The sequence below is a fragment of the Pyxicephalus adspersus genome, unplaced genomic scaffold (genome assembly GCF_032062135.1).
Source record: "Pyxicephalus adspersus unplaced genomic scaffold, UCB_Pads_2.0 Sca174, whole genome shotgun sequence".
NCBI lineage: Eukaryota > Metazoa > Chordata > Amphibia > Anura > Pyxicephalidae > Pyxicephalus > Pyxicephalus adspersus.
Genome location: NW_027317181.1, coordinates 13,179 through 16,190, shown reverse-complemented (window position 1 = coordinate 16,190; position 3,012 = coordinate 13,179). Strand labels below are relative to the sequence as shown.

Here is a 3,012-nt window from a genome sequence, read left to right as displayed (position 1 = left end):
AAAAAGTGCTTTAGGTGTGCTCTAAAACTCATACGATGACTGCAAATAGTCATGGCCATGCTTAAAGAGTACAGAGCTGCAGAAGGTCTTGTTTGTAATTTTCTACAACTCCCCTTAAAAATGCTGTAGAGTTTAGATATGTTGCTGAAGCATAACTTCAAACACCATTAAGTTCCTCCTACACAATTCTACACCTCTTATTGTCACAAGAGGAGGAAACATATACTGGAGCAGTACAGAGCAGTGATTCTCGAACCTTTAGAACATAGGAGAACCCTTTAACAAACGTTCAGGTTATCAGGGAAGCCCTGCTATAACTACTATATCCACAGTTCACAGTATATTAGCTTGGAGGCCAGTGGGAAGAATGTCCCTTATATGACTGACCAGTGAGAAGAATGGCACCCTTACAGATAGCCAAATAAGATCATTAGCGACACTTAATCTGACCAAATTGCTCATGGAACTCCTAGCAACTTCTGGAGGAACCCTGGTTGAGCAACACTGTACTAGAATATGAAAAAAAATTGAGGGCAATGGGGATCCAGTATTCATTATTCGTCATGTTAATCTTTTTTTGGCTGCATTATCTTTAGCAAAACAAGATGTATATATATTTTTTTACCATTATAAAATGACTACTAAAACCAGAATAATCTAATGAGAAAAAGAATTGGTACATACTATAGACATAAATCTCTTGGTCCCATCTCCTCGCCTCCTCCTCTTTATCCTGTTTAAGAGACAAGGCTATCCATTTAGTTTTCTTCTTTGAGGTTTGTTGACTTGACACCCCAGGTTGTACATTTTCTTGTTTGCTCTAAAATAAAACAAAACAAATTACCAAAATAAATCTAGCTTACAACTAAGACTGTACACACATTCAATAACCGTCGTTGGAAAGGACCATTCACGATCCTTTCCAACGGCAAACAACTGCACGATACATGAACGAGCGCTGTACATACTTCGCCGTTCTGCTCCATGAAGGGGGAGAACAATGAAGCAGCACCCTGCTGCGCTCTCTACCCTTCACTTTCATTACGATCGTTCATCGAACCTCCAGGACGGATCCAGCAACGAGTCCTGTACACATGCCAGATTCTCGTCGATTATCAGCTCTGATGCGTTTATCGAACGAGAATCATCTGACGTGTGTAAATCGCCTAATGCAATGATCAAGAATCACCCAAGCTATATTTTTGGTTCTCCACTATTCAAGTTCATGGCACCCTTGATACCTTAAGATTTTTTTCTAGGCATCCATGGTTCCAAAACAAAGGCAATCTATTTTCTCTATATCAATTTACCTCACTTGCCTGGTTAGCAGTGTGGTGATATTTTAAGAAGTCTGAAACTTGGGATGGATTTGTTAAAATTATTTGAAAAAATGTTTTCAATCCTGGACCAGATCCATTCCAGGTTTGTTGGATCACCCAAGTTCTCCCACAAAAGTTATCTTCTCTAGTCTTGGAAAGCATTAATGAATCAGACCCATACTGTTCCTGGAAATTATCATCAACATGAAAAAAGAATAAAGACTTGCACATATTTTTGTATGAATAAAAATCATAAATACACATACCTGGCAGGTCATTAAATGCATTCGCAACTCTGTTCCACGAACCTGGTGATCTGAATTAAATGGACAGACAATGTAATCCATGATTCCACCTGTCCAAAAAAAAAAAAAAAACATGTAATTCATTATATGAAAAAATAAATACAAGCAGGTCATGTTTTTCTTTTTTTTTTTGCCAAGATATAACACCATGCCTAATACGAACTTTAATTACCGGTTTGCACCATTTCTAATACTTTAGCATGCAGCAGGGTGATCTATATAGCAAGCACGGACTTGCTGCCTGCACATCAGGCGGAAGATGAATGAAAACGATGGCGGTGCCCGGTGTTACTCCGCAGAAAGAATCCAGGACCATGCGAAACCAAATAGACGTTAATTGTAGAGCCATTGAGGGCTCTGCGGAAGAAAAGCTAAGTGGGATTATTTTAATGACAGGTCCACTTTAATAGACCCCTATGTACCTGTGTAGGATTTACATTATCCAGATTGGCAAAAGCAATAAACCTGGGAGACAGGTGATGCATGTAAAAAATTGCCATCATGGAGGTAAGGATATGGTATTGCAGATAAGACATCGCCTGTCCTGCAATAAATGAACTGCCTGGATGCAAATTTTTTAGGCTTAGTTCTGCAGCCATAATTTATCTAGTTACCCAGTAATAATAAACCCCCATGTGTAGATGTTTATTGATCCGATGATCAGAACCTGCAGCAAATTAGTGATCAGCAGCAGACTCATATCACAACGTCTTCTACAGAAACAAACTTCAGCGCTGCTTTATAAACTCTTCCGGTAAATGTATAGAAAACAAACGTTTTACAAATACATATATAATATAACGTCCTGGTTTATTATAAAGTCCTTGCACACTTCTATAGGCACTCGGCCTGCACCTCCCCGGGCTCCCTCAGACAATTCCAGGCCCTGTGTAATGGCCGCCATTACCTCAAAGCAGCTCCGCTCTCCTCTCCACACAACGGCTCCACACAACGGCTCCTCCCCCTGTAATGGCCGCGGGCGGGAAAGTGAAGCCGTGTACCCAGGAGAGAGGAGTCCCCGCCCCCTGAGGCAGCCGTGCTGTGTACTGTGGCTGTTATGTAGTATATGGCAATCATGGCCACACTTTTATTTTATGACATTTTAGAACGTTTCCAGGTGTCAATACTTCACATGGGCTTCAGTTTGTGAGGTCTAATATGAATAATGGTGACATATGAAGTTTCATGATAATTTGTGTGTTTAAAGAAATAAAACATTTCTCCAGGTGTGTGACTTCATAGGTGGTGACAGGAGACATAATAAATCACCTTAGGGCCTGCTATGCCGGGAGTTGTGGTATTAGCACCACACAAAATTGTGCATTCTACACACTACAAAACGCAGCAGTGTGTCGCTGCATGCCCTATTTAATGTACAGCGCTGCGTA

The 3,012-nt window shown here is 40.5% G+C and overlaps 1 long non-coding RNA gene across 1 annotated transcript; it reads right to left on the bottom strand.

The window, feature by feature from the left end:
- Positions 1–6: 6 nt before the first annotated feature.
- LOC140344918 (uncharacterized) lies at positions 7–2,602 on the bottom strand. Its single transcript, XR_011923706.1, has 3 exons — positions 2,532–2,602; positions 1,586–1,674; positions 7–820 (listed from the first exon to the last, which is right to left on the bottom strand). It is a non-coding gene; the product is annotated as an uncharacterized lncRNA (long non-coding RNA).
- Between the last annotated feature and the right edge of the window lie 410 nt (positions 2,603–3,012).